We start from the raw sequence: 19343 nt of genomic DNA, 5'->3' as shown, positions 1-19343 counted from the left end.
TTCTCTTTGGTTGACAATTCTGATTACCATAGAGCATGTAAATGTTTAGCACTTACAATACTACAGCTTTCTAATGTAATGATAGAGACTATTGAAGAGACACTCTTGATGAAGAGTTAGATTGGAGGACACTGATTATGTTACTATTCCAGATTGAAATTGGAAAGAGAAAAAAAAAACTAAATAAAACTGTGACAAACCACATCCATAGAACTGCCAGGAAGACTTCATCCTTCAATGTTTTAACTGGTGGCTGCATTCAATAGCAAAGAGACTTTACTTATTTTTTAATGTATTCTTCATATGCCAAAGACCCAGGTCCCCTATGTTATATGTACTATGTAGTAATGCCCTCTGTGTCTGCATTTTTAAATGCAGCAATCCGAGGAGATGGACACATGTACATTCAGCTGTATATGTAAAAGCTAACCTTAAAAATAAAATAAATCTCAGAACACCAGCATTTTTCAATGGAGTTTACCCTGTGTAGTTGTATTTCATAAAAAGAAGATAAGCCATGGTATATATGGTCTAACTGTTAGATTAATCTTAAAGAGACACAGGTAGGATTACATACCTAACTTGCAAAAATCTAGATGATCATGACATACTAGTAAATAATTTTCTGTGCTGGTAACCCTAGTCATGCCACCATTAGCTATTCAGCCCAAGTAAAGTCTAGCTCACATGCAATATTATTGACACATTTATGCACACAAAGATGTGAAAAACTTGTTGGAGATTTTTGTTTCCTTGTTGGCAGGATCTCCTGCCTCACCAGACTCCTAGTACCATCTGCTGTAGCTGAGCATTCTGTTTGCAGATCTTTGAAGCAAAAAGTTGGCCAGATAGCTCATTATGTATCACCATTGGATCTGGATTACAAACATCCAGGCGACCCGTGGATAGCAGCAAAGAGATACAGAAAACTGTTTGCTGTGTTCTGTTTGCTGAGGCTCCATGCAAACATACCTATAAGTGATTAAATTCTTTTGCAGATCCTTGCAACTGTCCTCATCCATCCCATGACCCAAAAGAAAGAAACTGGTATGAAAGAGATAAATATTTGGTCTGCTTCCACCTTCTGTTCAACAGAGAACCACTAGCTTTTCTCTAAGGACTGTTGTGTGCATGGGCAAAAAAAAGAGAGCTCTTTTGTTTCTTTCCTTTCTATGCAGAGTGGGGAGGGGAAATGCGGAAAATTATTTCTCTTCAGGAGAAATATCTCATCTCTTCCAAATTCACATTTCACAGGCTTTTTCGATGCGTTCATGGTATCTGTCTGTAGGCAGGGTATACAATGGATCTTCCCCTCTCTTCCTTTCTAGCCACAATATCCAACTTACAATTTTCAAGGATAACCTTGAACTATGTCATCTAAATTCCGACCTGAGCTTAGTGCACAAGATAATCTGCCATAATGTCCTACCTGTTAATGACTACATTTACTTCAACTGCAATAATACAAGGACTATCAATAGATACAAACTAAATGTAACCTGTTCTAATCTTGATTGCAGGAAAAACGATTCCAGCAATAGAGTAGTAAGTGTGTGGAACACCCTACCTGATCCTGTTGTTAGTTCCTCTAACCCCCATACCTTTTACCTTAAGCTGTCTACTGTGGACTTTACATGTTTCTTAAGAGGTCCCTAAGGGGGTATGCATAAGCGCACCAGCGTGCCTACTGTCCCTGTCCTAATGTCCCCATTTATGTGTACTCTTTTTATGTGTTTATGGCTATGTTTTGCTTATTTATTTATTTGTGCCATTTTTTCCATGTGTTTTCATACTTATTTCCTTGTACTTGTTGATAAATAAATAAATAAATAAATAAATAAATAAATAAGAAAGAAAGAAAGAAAGAAAGAAAGAAAGAAAGAAAGAAAGAAAGAAAGAAAGAAAGAAAGAACGAACTACCTGGAAAAGTGTTTAGTTTCATAAATGCTGACAATACTACTCTTTCACATCACCACAAATGCAGCAGAAGAGCAGCTGCATAGCTTTTTATTCATACCATTTTGCAAACAGGCAAAATGACACGTTCTTTAAAAATGGATGGAGAGACTACCAACTGATGTCTTCCTTTCCCATGGTGTGAGAGGGATAATGAAGGGATTTTTGTTGCTTCAGGATCAGTAGTTTAGAGGGAGGTTCCTGCTGGAAGGTTATTTTTGTGTTTTTGCATTGGTTACACAGATTCAATCTACTCCATAAAATTCTGGTAAGCATAGAATAAAATGGATCTGCATATATTCTAAATTGTCTTTAGGTTTTTGGAAGAAGGATGTCTATCTACATAGTAAATGCATAAAAATGATGAATATGCATTTATACGTTATCCCATAATTCCTATTATATTATTAAACACTTCTAACACCTACTACTGTAAATGACATGCAATGGAGACAAACAGTTCTTTATATTGGGAAGCAATGCTGAGATAATTATCAGATTAAACCATCCACACATGGAATAGCTACAAAATGTTAGTCTAAACTGTTTTACTGTTTATCGGGTATACTGTCCCGTTCCATTATTTTTTTTTTTAAAAAAACTTCTTTTCCACGATTGGAAATTTATCCTGCTCACTGTGATTGCAAACATTGTTAAAATACACTAGCAAATTGAATATTGGTGGTAGGCACTAAATCTATTTTTTGTTGCAACATCCCATGTGTCTTTTATTATCAAACAATAAAGTGGATCCCACTTGTATTCTGAAAATATCCCAAAGGTGCTTTTTCAGGAGGCAACTAGACTTCCTTGTTTTTTCTTTTGAAGATGTTTCACTTCTCATCTAAGAAGCTTCTTCAGCTCTTACAGGATAGTGGGGAATGGAAGGATTTATATTCCTTGCAGACAACTGGTCATCTGTTTAACTACTGTTTAACTACTATTTAACATCTACATGAAACCGCTGGGTGAGATCATTCGGAGGCACGGGATAAGATATCATCAATACGCGGACGATACTCAGTTGTATCTGTCCGCCCCGTGCCAACTCAATGAAGCGGTGGACGTGATGAACCGGGGTCTTGAGGCCATTATGGACTGGATGAGGGCTAACAAGCTTGTACTCAACCCGGAGAAGACCGAGTGGCTGTTGTGTTTTCCTCCCAATAATTTGATCAGTGCTCCATCGCTCAGGCTGGGGGGTCAAATTTTATACCCCTCAGAGAGGGTTCGCAACTTGGGAGTCCTCCTGGATCCACAGCTGACTTTCGACCATCATCTGACGGCTGTGACCAGGGGGGCATTTGCCCAGGTTCGCCTGGTGCGCCAGTTGCGACCCTACCTGAACCGGGAGGCCCTCACAACAGTCACTCAGGCCCTTGTGACCTCTAGGCTGGAATACTGCAATGTGCTCTACATGGGGCTGCTCTTGAAGAGCATCCGGTGACTTCAGCTAGTCGAGAACGCAGCCGCGCGAGCGATTGTGGGTGCACCTCGGTTCACCCACATAACACCTATCCTCTGCGAGCTGCGCTGGCTACCTGTTGATCTCCGGGTGCGCTTCAAGGTGCTACTTGTCACTCATAAAGCCCTTCATGGTAGTGGATCTGCGTACTTGAGAGACTGCCTCCTGCCAATTACCTCCCTGTGACCAATTAGATCACATAGATTAGGCCTCCTCCGAGTTCCATCTGCCAGTCAGTGCCGACTGGCAACTACACGGAGGAGAGCCTTTTCAGTAGTAGCTCCGACCCTTTGGAACGATCTCCCCGTGGAGATTCGTACCCTCACCACCGTCCAGACCTTCCGCACAGCCCTTAAGACCTGGCTAGCCCGTCAGGCCTGGGGACAAAGATAACCTGCCCCCACCCGAATGATGAATGAATGTTGCTTATTATTTTACTTCTATGTATTGTTTGTGTCTATTGTCTGTATACCCCCCCCCCTCATTTTATGTAAGCCGCCCTGAGTCCCCTCAGGGAAAAGGGCGGCCTATAAGTACTAATAAATACAAATAAATACAAATCTGCATCTTTTTAGAGTGTCATTGAAGCACTTGGTGGTTTATCTGTGTCTTCAGGGTCATCTGATTAGTGCTCCTGGTTCCTGTAGTTTGCAATTTTTTCTTCGGGAAAGAATACATAATAGTTATGAAGGAGGAGGAAAGGCGTATTGGCCTGCATGCTATAATATGTAAAAAGTTATCTCATCCAAATACTTATTTTAATGTATTTTTGTTTAATGAAATAGAAAACAGGTGATATGGCTTGTTCTTTCTGTGTTGGACATAATTTTGGATCCAGTTACATAGCACTTTAAGTCTGTTGATCTTTTACAAAAGGACCAGATGTTTTTAGTGGAGAATATGAATGTGGGAAGAAAAAGATTTCAAATAAAGCATATATTTAAAGAATAAGCTCATTTTTCCCAAGCACTATAGCACAATTGCATTTAGTGGTGAAAAATAACCCCTCCTTCTGATGATCTGTTGGTTATTTATTTAGATAACCAGTTGGAAAAGGAAATAATTCTTGTAGTAGGACATAGCCAGACATAACTTCATAAGTCAATTTGAATACATGGATTTTTGTACTAAAGTTTTGATATGGAAAATAAAAAAGAAGCAAAATAGTCTTTTTTTCAAAGCAAATAATCAATATAAAGTGTAATGACTGATCTCTATCATTTAGTCTACAAGCATCAAGCCCGTTTATTCTCTGAATAAAGCACTTGTTTGTAAATCTATCTTTCTTGTAAAATAAATGTGTTATTTCACAATATTATAAAATTAGCATTAATAAGGAATAAACCCACATGTATGAGCATTTTTTACAATGTTTAGACACTGTCTTCTATACTGATGAAATCTTGTATTTAAATACCTATGAACTAGTAACTTAAACTCTATTAGCATTATTCCTCAGTAGGAATTACTGATATATTTAAATCTTTCTATCTGTTTACATACTATCTATTATACTGTGTAAATATATCATTAAAGGAAGAATAATCCAATATTTTGAACTATTGATCAGATTTGGAATGTTGAGATTGTGTCATATAAGCATTCATAAAAGATGGCGATAATCTATTACCAAACAAAACAAAACACTGTTTTCAGGAACATCTGAATGGGCTTCAAAGCTTCCAAGATCATGATACTCTGTCTGTCTGTCTATATATCACCACCTATCTCTCATAGCAATTCATACTTTCTATGCTTCTGTTTGTCCTTCGAGTTACCAACTAAATGTCATTTGGAACTTAGTACCATCAAAGTTCTGTGCGCCTTCAGCATTTAGCCATGTTGGCCACATAACCATGGAGACGTCTTCGTACAGCACTGGCTCTTCAGCTTTGAAATGGAGATGAGCACCACCCCCTAGAGTTGGAAAGGACTAGCACATATGTGTGAGGGGAACCTTTACCTTTACCTTACCATCAGAGTGGCTGGTTTCTTGCTTTGCTTTGCTTGCTTTGGCTCAAGTAGAATAAAATCATAGCCTTGAATGCTAAAGCCAGCCTGAGTACATTTAGATGGTAATTTTTACTCCTAGCCTTTCATTACAAACTTAAACAGTACAGTCAGAGTTCAAGCACTCCCCAATAGTCTTTACCATTACACTCAATAAAATGATTATTCAAACTGTAGACCAAAACACATCTAATGATAGTTTCAATATGCTCTCCAGAAAATATGTTTTGCCATGATCCTATTGGATTATTTTCCCCCTTGCTCATTTGTTCAGCCATATGGAAAAACCAGACCTTGTCACCTAATGGAATCCGTAAAAGGAAGGGGAGGGGAAAATCCTCTCCATCTGCCCCCCCCCCCCCATAACTGCTATCTGAGGCAGGAGAAAAATAGACATTGCTAGTGCAGCTTTGTCATCAGTGGGAGGGAAGCATGCTGAGTTTCCCTCCTGGAGAGTCCAACATCCTATTTTGTTCCATTTTTAAAAGCAGACTTCTGTGCACAGGTGAATTTCATGCTAGGATTTCAGTTAATGTGAGCCCTTATTATGCACATAAATACAATACTAGGGAAAGGAGGGAGGTAAAAATAGGAATTATTCCTACATTGCAGAAATCTACTCGCTTTGAATATTTTTCAAATTAGCATTGTTTTAAGATTAGGTTTCACTAACACAGCTTAAAAAAGCATACGTGGCAGCAAATTTTCATATCACCGAATAAAACAAATGCTTGGCCATTCAAGCCTGCATGCCTTCACTTGGAAATAATTCTACCTACATTCAGTGAAGATTACTCCATTGTAAATTTAAGATTATAGTAGCAATGGAGTAAACTGGCTGACCCATTCAGGATGCATTTGAATAAATAAATAAATCTACAGATCCATGATTTCTAGTGCTTTGGGGCACTTATGCTTCATACCAAGGAGTAGACTTTCCAAAAAGTTGGAGAAATTCATTTTTGATATTTAGTATACAGTGTGAGGTGTGGAATGGTTTGGTGATGGCAGTGACAGCTCCACCTTTGGATGTCAGGCTTAGATTACAATGTGATAAAAGAGGATGTGCAGCTTTGCTGAATAGTAAAATGCCTCCAGCCACAAGCAAACCCATTCTTGTTAATTTTAACTCCAACCCATTAGTGATTTGTCACTGCCTCTGAATTCTTCAATCCATTTTCTCCATAAAAATGTCAAGCTGTCTCCTAATTTCATTTATACCATTGGCTTTTATGACCTTCCTTGAGATCTTACTTTTTGTTATTTTTCAGCCAGTATGAAACAGCTGTGCCTGATTGAATTCCCAAGTTACTCTTAATTTGTTACTTTGGTTCTGAGATGATGTGCCCTGTTGACACCTAATTCTTTACCAGTGTATGAGATTTGTTTCTCTATTTTGACCCAATGTAACAATACGTTTTCTCATATAAGTTGAAATCAAAATCAATTTCTTGAGGGAAAAAAATCTATTTAACTCAATTCAGTCCTGAATTTAATAGGTTAAAAAAAACCCCTGTAAATTCTGGATTGAATTGGGTAAAATGTTCTTTTTTGTGAAAAGTTTTAACAGCTACAAGCTAGTAGACATAGAAATTCCTATTCTTCTCAACATCATCTATTTAGGGATAATATTGTGCTTTGTTCAAATATAGTTGAATTGCATATATGCATGTATGTGTGTATCATCATCATCATCATCATCAACATCATCATCATCATCATCTCAGCTGTTGTTTATACACTGCGAATTGAGCCCATAATACTTGCTGATGTGGTCGATCCATCTTGTTTTAGGTCTTTTTATCATGTGGAATCCATTCTATGACTGCCTTGGTCCACCTGCCATCAGTTCTTCTTGCTATGTGACCAGCCCATTTCCATTTCATTTATTTTACTCTCTTGATGATATTGTATACTTTTCATTTGTTCTCTAATCTATGTGCAGCTCTTTGTATCTTGTAATGCCAAGCATGTATCTTTCCATGGTTCTTTGTGCCACTTGTAGCTTTTGTATCAATTGTGAAGTAAGTGTTTTACTGGAATATGTTAGAGCAGGTACTGTGTTTTCCCAAAAATAAGACAGGGTCTTATTTTCTTTTTACCCACAAAATATGGCTTGGGCCTTATTATGAGGGGAGGGCTTATTGTTTTGGGGTTGTCGGGCAGCTGCTCTCTTCTGAGTAGGCTCTCAAAGAGCGGGGCACAGCCTCATGGGCGAATGGCTGTGGTGTGCTGTCGCAGCAGCACAACACAGCAGCCATGAAGCGACCACGCTCATGAGCAGCCACCCGGCAAAACCCCTTTCCAGCTGGCACAGCACCATTCACTGACCTAGGGGTATCTCCAAGCTGCGTGAGCGCCTGTTTGCCGCTGCCCAATTCCAGCAGCTTGGCGCCTTCGAAATGCCAGTGAATAGTGTTCTCAGGGACGTGCAGTCAGGGGAGGCAGGGGAGGCAGGGCCTCACCATTGTTATCCTGAAAAGAAAAAAAAATTAAAAGGAAAGAGGCTAAGGTAGTTTCTGCCAGATTCACAGTGAATGACTCTGCTTAGTGCTTAACTGCAGGGGGAGGCGAGAGAACCACGTGCCTCCTTTAGACTATCTTTATGATCATTTGAGCAGAGTTAAGCAAGGGTTAAAAGGCGAAAAATTCCTTATGCAAAGGAGGCACGTGGTTCTCTCACCTCCTCCTGCAGAGGGCACTTTGTTTAGAGGCTTTTTAAAAAAAACACTTAAGCAGAGTCATCCACATGGTGACTCTAGCAGCAACTATCCCAGCCTGGCTAGAGCAGCTCTTGCCTTTTTCTTTTTTCATTTTCACATTTTCATTGTGGCAGACAAGAGGAGAGTTGAAAGCCTCTGTGACAGAGCTGGAAAAGGTATGTGGGTCGGACAGAGGGGGGGGGGGGAGGAATTCAAAATTATTGTAATTTGTAAGTAATTTTTTATTGTGAGTAATTTGTGTTTGTGTGTGTGCGCACGTGTTTGTTTCTTCACTTCACTCAAACTCTCTCTCAATTTGAGAGAGAGTTTGTTTGAGAAGAGAGGGAAGGGGGAGAGGCAGGGAGGGCAGCCTTGTTTGAGAAGAGAGGGGCAGCCCACCAGCAGAGGCAGGTCTTTTACCCGCCTCTGCTGGCAGGCTGGCACTTTCTTTCTTTTGCCTGCTGGGTCCCCCTTCCCTTTGTCCTCTCCCTCCCACTGGGAGCCCCGTCCTGCTCCCCTCTCCCTTTCCCCCCTCCTCCTCTCCCCTTTGTTCACTGGCTACTGCCTCTCACCCCGCCTCCTCCATCCCCACCGCTGTGTCTGACAGAGGCATCTCGCGTCTATGGCGGACATAAATGCGAGATGCCCCCTGTCGGGGACAGTTGCAGGGATGCTGCTTCTCACTGCCACTGTGCTCCGCCACCTCGCCACCACCTCCTACGTCCCCGCCACTGTGTCCAACAGAGGCATCTCACGTCTATGGTGGACATAAACGCGAGACGCCTCTGTCAGGGACAGCTGCAGGGATGCTGCTTCTTGCCGCCGCCATGCTCTTGCCTCACCAACCGTAAACCTCACCGCACGTCACTGGGTACTCTGCATGGCTGTAGAGGAGGGTTATGCAAGCGGATGTTCTGCTCTTGCTCACGCACCTGGCCGGAGGTGGGGGGTTGTCCAGGGGGCTTATATTTTTGCCCACCAGAAAAATGTGGCATGGCCTTATTATCAGGACATGTTGTAATTTTGGGGAAACACGGTAACCCATACAGATAGAAAACTTTTCTCTTCAGGCATAGAGTTGTTCTTGAAAATTATGCTTAGGTTGCCGAATGCCTGCCAACCACATTTAACACGTCATTCAATGCATGTGTGTACATAAGTATGTATGTATACACATGCAATCAATATCAAGAACTCTAAATAATCCCTTATAAAATAAAGCAAAATTCAACCATAATTTCACCTATATTAAAATTTGTCTATATTAAAATATAGGGAGATAATAAATATGTGCAAATGATTTGATTCAAGTCAATATGGCTTAAGCAAAATATTTTGAATAGCTTGGTGAACAAAAATTAGGATAACTGCAAAAAAGGTCACACAAGAAAAACGTGTAAAACTGATTTTGTTCCTATTCTATTTTGTTAACTGACTGGGAGGAAAAATCAGATGTGCTGGAAGAAACACACCTGTACTTGGCAAAAGCAAGCCGTGTTTAACAGGACAGTAGGTATATTTTTGTATATTCTTATATACTCAAGCAAAATGCTTAGAAAATATATACAGACTGCCCACATTCTGGACATAAACTGTTTCAACTCCTCCCCTTGGGTTGCCACTGTAGGGCATCACATAACAAAGCAAGTAGATACAAAGATTATTTTTTCCTTCATGCCATCACTCTGCTGAAAACCTAATTTTCACAGTACTGTCTAATGTCTATGTATATTTTACACATGAGGTACAGCTGTAGATTATTATCTCTTATTATCTTTTTACCATCTTCTTCTTCTGATGATGATGATGATAATGCTTTGCATGTATACTAAGAACTTCTGTATTGGAGACAAATTCCTTGTGAGTCTAATCATACCTGGCTAAATAAAACCTATTCTGTTCTATTCTGTTCTGTATTTCATTACACAACATTACACAAATCTCTCAGCTCACATGACTACATTGTTCCAATGAAACACAACAGAACTAAAATAAAGTACAATACCTTTCCTCCAAAATTATATAAGTCATGTCAATAACCATTAGTACTTGAAGGCCAGCAATTCTTAAGAATCTGTTTAGAAGTTAGCCACAGTTTGGAAGATAAAATGGTGCTTGAAGTACCTGGGAGATGAACCTTGATCAAATAAATCAATATTATATTCCTTCCTTTTATTTCTAACAATCTTAATCTTGATTTCTTTTATTTTTTTCTTTATCCCTTTTCACAAGATTATGTACAATTCTGGCCAGCACATCTGAAAAAGTGTATTGCTAGAAAAAAAGGTGGAGAAAGAAAGACAATGTAAATTATCAAGAGGCAGTCTGACAGAAATTTCCCTATGGCCAGGGAAACCATAATCCTTTCTTTAAATAATTTGTATTCCAGAAGACTTACTCTCTAAACCCCCCAAAATAAGTTTTAAGAATGTCTCCATAGAAGAATCATAGCACTGAAAGGAGCAAAAGACCAATTTATTCTGGCTAATTCTTCATCTTTAGCATAGCCTGCCAAATATATAATATGCATAAATCTTGTAAGCTTTAAATCTCATATCTGCTGAATTCTCACAAACTGAACAAAAAACCACTTCTTTATATCTTTCTTTTTTTTCTATATTTCTGCTACACTTTTTTAGTTTTTTCAGGGGGGGTTGCCACTACTTTAATTTATATTAACTTTATTCATATATATATATGAATAAAGAAAACATACATACATACATACATACATACATACATACATATATATATATATATATATATATATATATATATGTGTGTGTGTGTGTGTGTGTGTATGTGTGTGTGTGTGTGTGTGTGTGTGTGTGATATATATATATATATATATATATATATGTGTGTGTGTGTGTGTGTGTGTGTGATATATATATATGTGAGATATATATATATGTGAGATATATATATATATATATATATATATATATATATATATATATATGAGATATATATATATATGTGTGTGTGTGTGTGTGATATATATATATATATATATATATATATATCACACATATGATCTCTGTCTGTCTGTCTGTCTGTCTGTCTGTCTGTCTGTCTATCTATCTATCTATCTATCTATCTATCTATCTATCTATCTATCTATCTATCATCTATTATCTATCATCTATCTATTTAGCCTGGCAGGTGAAATTATACACCCCTCAGAGAGGGCCTGCAATTTGGATGTCCTCCTGGACCCACAGCTGACGTTAGAACACCATCTGTCAGCTGTGACCAGGGGGGCTTTTGCCCAGGTTCACCTGGTGCACCAGTTGCGGCCCTACCTGGACCGGGAGGCACTTCCAATGGTCACTCATGCCCTTGTCACCTCAAGACTGGATTACTGTAACGCGCTGTACATAGGGCTGCCCTTGAAGAGTGTTCGAAGACTGCAGTTGGTCCAGAATGCAGCCACACAAGCGATACTGCGTGTACCTAGATACACCCATGTTACACCCATCCTCCGCAAGCTGCACTGGCTCCCCATTGGTCTCCGGATGCGTTTCAAGGTGCTAGTCGTTACTTTTAAAGCCCTACATGGTTTAGGACCTGGCTACCTGAGAGACCGCCTCCTGCGACTTACCTCCCAACGACCAACAAGATAGCACAGGTTTGGCTTCCTCTGGGTGCTGTCGACCGGACAATGCCGGCTGGCAGCCTCCCAGGGGAGGGCTTTCTCTGTAGCTGCGCCGACCCTCTGGAACGATCTACCCGTAGAGATCCGGACCTTTACCACCCTCCTGGCTGTTCTGGCAGGCCTGGGGCTGTTGATCAATATCCAGCCCCACTTAGACGGAATGCATGATGTGGAATTTTGATAATTGCATTTTTTATTTTTTATTTTTAAATGTTTCTTTTTACCTTGCCTGTAAGCTGCCCAGAGTCCCAAGGGAGTGGGCGACATACAAATCTTATTAAACTAAACTAAACTAAAGTATCATCTATCTATCTATTGTGTTTCTCCAAATATACGACCTACTCAGAAAGTAAGTCATAGCTTGATTTTTACATGTATGCCCAATATAAGCCCTATCCACAAAATAAGCCCTAATTAAGACCTCGCCCACTCCAGGGTGCACGGGTAAAAATTAAGATAGGATGGGGATGGGGTGTATGGAGGTATCTTACTACTTACCTTTGGATAGTTGCAGCCAGTCCTCACACATCTCAGCCCATTTCTTCTGCAGCCAGCAAGGCTTTCCTGAAGGCCTCTGTAACTGATAATAGAGGTGCAGATCGATCATTTAGGAAAGCTTTGCTGGCTTCAGAAGAAATGGGCTGAGGTGTGTGAGGACTAGCTGCAACTATCCAAAGCCAAACTAGGCTTGCTGACAGCAAAAAGGAGGCCAAGGCACAAGTAAGGTGAGTCAGTGGATGACACCCCCCTGAAAATAAGGCCAGTTTTGGTTGCAAAAAAATAAATAAGACAGGGAATTTCAGAAAAACACAGTGTATGTGTGTGTAAATTTTGTTTAAGACAAGGTTAAAATACAAAAGACAAAAAAAAGACAAAAAAAGAAAAGGACAAAAATATAAAACAATCAAAACATTAAAATATTAAGCCTCTTGTGTCTGTAACAATAAAGATAGTAGCAGAACTATTTTTTCTCAAACCACTAAGGACTGGGAAACTGGGAATTCTGTCCCTTTCAAGCAGGGCTTAATGTTCCTATTAGTTTATTCTTGGACTTATATTTTCAATCATCCTACATCACTCATCATTCAGTAGATCTTGTTGCAGGCTGAAGTAGCCTTGTAATGGCTCCCTTTTCCTGAATTGTTTCTAAATTCTTATCGGTTTGTAGGAAGAAGGGAAATCAATTACTAGCTGCTGAATGAAGCTGTCTCTGCCTTTGGAAGGCTTCCGAGGCTCTTAATTCTGTACCTTCTTACTTGAGTTATGCTTACTTCAGAGCACCTCATTGCTCATGCCACCAAATGGTTGGTGTTTAGTTTCTCCTCTTCAATGCACAAATTGATATTTTTTAGCTTTCCAACTCAACTTTCTTTTTATACTCCACCAACACTGATACCCTGTGCCTTCAGGATTTCTGTTTTTATTTCTCTGAGGTATATATGTGGTCCTTTATTCTCTTAAAGTCCCAGAGGAACTGAACATTATAAGAAAGGAAAACTCAGCAGTCTCTAGTCTTTCTTTCCACCTGAATAAAATGTGGCCATCTCTAGTTCAGGGATACAGTGAATATGTTGGGTTTACATGTTTCAAACTGCAAGTAAAATGTCTCTAAAGAGGCAGGAAAAAATATACCACTTAGGGAAGAGATAGGAAGATAGTGTAACTTGGATGAATACACAATGAAAGGTATTTATTATATGACCTTTAGACAAGCATGTTTTATTTTGAAAAGGAAAATATCATAGCAGTAAATTGTAGCTGAGCATTTCCACCAGTGTTTCCTTTTTTATATGTCACAACTTTCTCGGGGTCTTATTAATATATTTGATAAAGTCAAATTATTGAGAAAAAAATGTTGTTGTTGTTGATGATGATGATGATGATGATGATAACGATGATGACAGAGAGGATGAGGTCACTACAATGCAAATCCAGGCTGGGTTTTTTTTTTCAATTTAAGAAATTAGTATAATTGTTCTGCATCTAAAAAAATCTGTACAGTTAGTTATAGGAGGTGTGCTCACAAAATTCCAGTTGAATGATTTCCATACCACTGGCCTATTCAGGGAAGGGTGTTAATGAAGAAATTTATTCGTGGGGATACCTGGGGTACTTCTGTAAAACAGTACTGCCCCCCCTCTCTTTCTCCAAATTCTTGTCATGCAACCATAGCTTTGTAGTTTCTTCTGCAAGGATTTCCATACAGATTTGTAAAAATGTGTAAGAACTTGAAAGATAGCTACCTATACATTCTCCAAATGCAGCAAGAGAGGGAAGAAGAAAACAGCTACATTTGCAAGTATTGGAACCGTAAAATTAAGCTGAGAGGGCATTTCGGTATCCGATGCAGAATGCTGATATATATTTTCCAGATTAAGGAAAACTAGAAACACACATTCCAAAACTAATATACCTAATATTACTGTAAAATGCATTTGTTTTGCTGATGCCTCACAATTTGCTCAGCAAAGCTGGGAGCACTTGTCCAAATTAAGCAAACACTGTTTTGTGGAGTCCCTAAAATCAATCAGGACTGCAATTTTATTGTAGGATGGCTCGGTCACACATTCCATCTTGTCTCTCCTTGTTCCTCAATTTAACACTGAAAAATGTTCAGTGTTAATCTTGATTTTAAAATTAATATCTGTCTTCTGTTCACAGTGAAATAATTCAGATTTTTCACCACAGCGAGAAAATGTGATGCAATTACTTAAAGCATTGCATCTCACAATGCAACATAAATGCTGATGAAGTTCAACATTTAAACATTAAGGGGAATGCTTATGGTACATAGTTGAACACAAGATCTTTCTGAAATTTGAATGCATATTTATTATTTATGTGCAGATGTTCAGAGATCCCAAAAAAGAAAACAGTATGGCAGTTGCTGACGTTTGAATGTTGTGATTCAGTGCTTCTCATCCTTGACAACTATGACAAATATGTAGACTTCAACTCCCAGAATTCAAGATTCAAGATTCAAGATTTAATTTATTTGTATGCCGCCCTTCTCCGGGAGGGACTCAGGGCGGCGAACAACTCCAAAGGGGAAAGGGGATACAAACACAATACACGTAATTACAATACCCCAGCCAGAATTGTAATACCTTAATTGTCAAAAAAATAACAGCTTCAAAACATAATACTTTCAAAACATTTCCAGTATCCAGCTAAAAATCTTTCTAGACTTGCTTTTGGATTTTATTCCACTGTTCTTTGCAGAATTTTTGATTGAGAGATACCTTACGAGTCCTTACATGCACTGCATGTTTGCCATCCCTCCACAAATTTTCAATAATTTTCATGTCAATACTCCATTTTTTGTTTCTGTGAAATATTTCATGGCTCATTTGTCAAACAACAATTTTTCTGAAGTAGTATAGGGTTTCCTGCTTGAGCTTGGGTTGGACTAGAAGGTCACTACCAGCTCTGTTATTCTGTTATTCATTTGAAAGTTTTTTCAAACAATAGTCCTGTTGACATACCCAAACTCTTTTTAGGTTCAGTTTGTTGCCTTCAACTATATGTTAATAATCTCCCTACTACCGTGTTTCTCTGAAAATAAGATGGGGTCTAATTTTCTTTTGACCCCCAAAATAAGCACTTGGTCTTATTTTTGGGAAGGTCTTCTTATTTTTGACGTGCAGGAGGCCACTTAACCTCAGCTGATCCAGAGAAGGCTGGAACTTCTGTCTCCATTTCTGGCACATTCTTGCCAGCTCCATCATCACTGGGCCTGCTGCTCTTTTTGTGGCTACTACTAAGAGAAGGGGTGTGGTAGCTAGGGTTGCAGGAGTGGCCTTCACGTGGCTGTTTCACATGGAGGGCAGGTGCATGTGGGGTGCATGGGGCATGTTTTCCCCCCTTCCCCCAGGAAATAGCAGGGACCGGCTACACATTCATTTAAATACTTTGGGGGGCTTATTTTTTTGGGGGGGGGCTTATTTTTAGCACATGCGTTCAAAAGCCCAATTGGGCTTATTATCTGGGGAGGTCTTATTTTCTGGAAAACAGGGTACCAACACAATAGTTTTGGTGCCACTGGCTGCAACACAACTCCAGAAGGTAACAGAGCTGGCCACACTTTTATTGTTAGCAATTGTAATTTTCTTCAAATGCTTCTCTTTTCTCCAAAGTGTCACTCATGCATTTATAGCTTAACAGTTCAGTTTTTGCTTTGTCAATCCAAAGCACTTTGTTCCAAAACACTTTAGGCTCTTTGAATCTGTAAATAGCTGCACATAAACAGTAAGTACAGATTCATACTTTCAGAAAGTTCTTGCACTTAACTTGATATCACATATGGGTTGTGTCATCTTCGTTTCACGATTCATTAAAAGATGCAAGTTGATCAGAAGAATTAAAATTTTTGCATACATTTGTACATTAAACTCACTGGAGTGGGGAAAGGCATGGCAGAGCACTTGCCCATTTTAATTTTAATATGATTGCAGTTTCTGACACAATATTTGGTGTACTGATAAATGAGTCACAGTGACACTGATGAAGCTGTGACATTTAATAAAGTAGGAATGGAAATCTCCCTCTCTTTCTTAAATGGTAGTGAAGATGGGAAATAGGAGGTTCTGCTTTGAAAATTGTTCAGGTAACACCATTTTGCAGCATGTCAGCTTCCCTTTAAAAAAATAATGATAATGCAGGATTTGTTGTATTGCGAAATGTCAAATGAGTTAATAAGCCAAGGGAAGTGCAAGAGAGCACACTGGTATCACAGGTGTCACATTAGGATCCCAAGGAAAATAATGTTCAGTGCATGATTTCCAAAGAGATCTCTAAACAATCCACCGAGGTATCCCTTGCAAAGATAATAGTAGTTCTCAAGATGTCTTGAAGCAAATGCCAAACTTAAGCGAAGCTATTATCTTCTCAATACTTTTTGAACCTTTGGCTCTGGAAGAAAAAAACCCACAACAAAAATACTTTCATAATAACAATATATATCCAGATTAAGAGCCTCGGAGGACTAATGTCATACTATGTCTTTTGTGCTGTGCAGTTATGCTACTTTAATAGTGCTCTGCAATGTCATCTTTTCAGGAAAATATTGTTATTACAATTGCCTGCTATTAGATTATATTTAGGTTCATGGCAATGAGATTGGAGAATAAAAAGGTTTAAGAATATAGGCTCCTGCTGAAAGAATCACTGTTAGCATTGGAAGGAAAAATGAGTCAATTTCCAAACTGGTATTAAAAGAATGAAGAACTTAGACAGCCGCACGAAGCAGAGGAGTTTATTTCCCAGAGACAAGTGAGGCACATGTTCAGCTGCTTGGAGGGAGCCACATATCAATTTCCTAGGGTAGTGTTTTTTTTAACAGGAAAAGCTTTCTATTCTGCCGGTAGGGATTATTGGAAAGCCTAATTAGCCACCCAAAAGTGATGCTCTATGGTCAGACATCCTGCTGAGCCTGTGGTTAATTGCATTATGAATTGAGATGATGACCTTATGGACAAAGGACTTTCTCATAAAGAAAGGGAAATCTTAGATAGAGAGGGGAAATCTCTGATACCCTAAAAATATTTTCTTTATTTGAGTAGGCCAGTGCCTTCTTGCAATCTTGCAAATTTCAACCTTGATGATAACATTCATTTAAGTGCAATTTCTAATCTTTTGCCCTGAAATTGGCTAAAAGGTTGGATGATGAGTGGTGGAAGTTGAATGGTGGAAGGTTTACGAGTAGAGTAGAGTAGAGGGGAGTGGAGTAGAGTAGAGTAGAGTAGCAATAGAGTAGAGTAGAGTAGCAACAGAGTAGAGTAGAGTAGAGTAGAATAGAATAGAATAGAATAGAAATCTTTATTGGTCATTTCTTTTAATTTCCTTTCCACAGCTGTGTCTTTTATTTTTCAACTCGGAAAGTCCACTGAGAGGTGCAAAATGCTTATTTCTAATAACTATATAAGTTTAGTGTAGTTTGTTTATTGTTTAGCCAAACAGTCATATCAAATCAGACTACAGCATCAGGATAGGAAAACAGAGTAAAATTGATACAACATATTGATGTACATAAAAAGTGTTCAGTAACTGCCTATATATTTGTATTTTGAAGGAAGCAAGCTAGTTTGTTGATGGAATCCCAGTTGGCTATCCGATCAATTAGTAGGTCTAAATGCTGCACCTTGGCTGTAACGTGCCACTGGCAATCAAAGAGAATGCATACAATGTCTTCTATATGTGGCCACCCTATTTCCTCTCTAGGCAAGAGCACTTGATGGAATTAATTATGTTTTTTAATATTTCTATTAAAAAGGCAACATTGTATAACAAAGTATGAGTTAAGAATTCCAGTACATTTGTTCCATAAGGGCATACTTAAATTTCATAAGGGATTCTTTTAAATTGCAATCAGCCAGAGTAAAGAATCTTCTGAATTTAGATATTGATATGTATCTCAAATACCTTGCTAATATCCTCATAGGAAAACAGCTGATTTATTTTTTTAAAAGATGTTCTATGTTCAATATATATAAACATATGGATTGTTTTTATGGGGCTTTCTATATACCGTCTTGGGTTTGGTGATTATGGACATTATAAAAATACTGGGAATGAATGAATGAACAAATAAATAATGCTTTCACCTTGAGCAGCAGTATAAATAATTGCATACAGTGGTCTTCTGGCTTGGGGAGAAGAGTTGTTATAAAATATTTCTCTCTCTCTCTACTTCCCTTCCTCCCTCCCTCCCTTCCTCCCTCCCCCTCTCCCTCCCTCTTCCTCTATCTTTCACCCATCTATCATCTGTAAAGGCAACATTGGCCTTTTTACCAATTCATCAATAGTTCATCAAGGCTAGTGTCAGGGTTCCAAATAGCATCCAAAATTAAATCAGACTCCAAGGTAATGTACTTCTCAAACTTCCAATTTATTAAGAGAGCCATGTTGGCACATCTGGGAAAATCCGAATCTGAAAGCTTCCTGGTTTTCCCCATCCAGTTGAAAGTTCAAGATCTTGCCCCCACTTCCACAAGTCCATCACAAGGTCCAATCATCCACTGCGATGCTGGCAGCTTTCACCCATCCAGTTCCAGTCAGGTGCAGAGGTGCAAAGACAAGGATGACCTTGGCTTTCTAGAAAGAATTTTGTTATGGCTACATAGCATCTAACTTTGTACAATCCCTCCTCCCATTTTCCCACAATAGAAAATGCATAATAGAAAGTGTGGCAGGCCAAAGATTCAAAAGAAAAGATGGCTGCAGGCCTGACAGCTAGCACTGTTGAGGCTGGGTAGCAAATGTTCTTCTACCATGCCTCGTATCCTACTTAGACACCTGATCTCTTTGAAACAGAGATACCAGTAGAGGCTGAATCCGGAACCTTACAGAGTCATCACATATTTATGGCCACCAGGGAGCTTTCCTGGGGTTATGGGACTTGTGAAAACCATCCTTCAGTCTCAAATGATGCAAAAATTGTAACATCATCCACTGGTGATACTCTACGGCTGCATCAAAGAGATTTTTTTTTAGAGTAGGGAGAGCCTGAAATGTCCTTCCTCCCTGAATAACATGTTTGGCAGACTTCCAAGGG

Source organism: Thamnophis elegans, chromosome 1 (genome assembly GCF_009769535.1).
Source record: "Thamnophis elegans isolate rThaEle1 chromosome 1, rThaEle1.pri, whole genome shotgun sequence".
In the NCBI taxonomy this organism is placed as follows: Eukaryota; Metazoa; Chordata; class Lepidosauria; order Squamata; family Colubridae; genus Thamnophis; species Thamnophis elegans.
Note: the sequence above shows the minus strand (reverse complement) of the source record.